Source organism: Arachis ipaensis, chromosome B03 (genome assembly GCF_000816755.2).
Source record: "Arachis ipaensis cultivar K30076 chromosome B03, Araip1.1, whole genome shotgun sequence".
Lineage (NCBI taxonomy): Eukaryota > Viridiplantae > Streptophyta > Magnoliopsida > Fabales > Fabaceae > Arachis > Arachis ipaensis.
The window spans coordinates 112575149-112576218 of NC_029787.2; positions in this window are offsets into that span (position 1 = coordinate 112575149).

Sequence of the window (1070 nt, forward strand, 5' to 3'; positions counted from 1 at the left end):
CCATATTTTCAGAGCCATGAAATCCATGTTCGGACAAATCATCCTTTGCGGCAAATCCTTCAGAAACCTGAGCTGGCTGGCTGACTAGTTAAATGGTCGGTGGAGCTATCAGAATTTGATATCAAGTACAAAGGCCGAGCATCCATCAAATCCCAGTTCTTGGCCGACGTTATCATCGAATTCTCGGTACCAAGTACAACTGAAGACTACATCGAATGGTCTTTATACGTCGATGGATCTTCGAACCCACAAGAGTGTGGAGCAGGTATCATACTTGATGATAGCCACGATAACGTCATCGAACATTCCCTCAATTTTTCATTTAAAGCAAGCAACAATCGAAGTGAGTATGAAGTGCTAATTGATGGCCTTAAACTCTCTGCCGACCTAAACATCACCGAACTTAAGGTATATTGCGACTCCCTACTTATCGTCCAGCAGGTAAATAACTTATACCAAGTAAAGGACCCCTTGCTTTCTAAATACCTGGATATCGTACAAAATTTACTTTCAAAATTTTCTAAATACGAAATACAGCACATACAAAGGGAGAGTAATGGCCGAGCTGACATTCTGTCTAAACTTGCCAGCACTCAACCAAACGGGTCATCACTTTATCAGTCAACACTGCTCAAACCAAGCATTGAACTAACACAAATCTTAAGTGTAACACAGGAAGCATATTGGAGATCTCCATATATAGAGTATCTCCGGACAGGGATCTTGCCAGGCGACGTCGAAAATGCTCGACACTTCCGTCGACAAGCTTCCTTTTTTACAATTTATAATAATTGCCTATATAGACGAGGATTCTCTCGTCCACAACTTAAATGTCTTTGCAGAACAGAAGCCGAGCTTGCACTTGCCGAGGCACATGAAGGGATCTATGGTACACACCTCGGAGCCCGAAGTCTGTCTTCCAAAATCCTCAGAGCTGGATTATATTGGCCGACAATACGACAGGATTGTCAAGCAAAAGTTAAAAACTGTAACAACTACCAGAAACAGAGTTCGATCACACATCTCCCGGCCGAATTCTTACACTGTTCTGAGGTAAGTTGGCTGTTCAA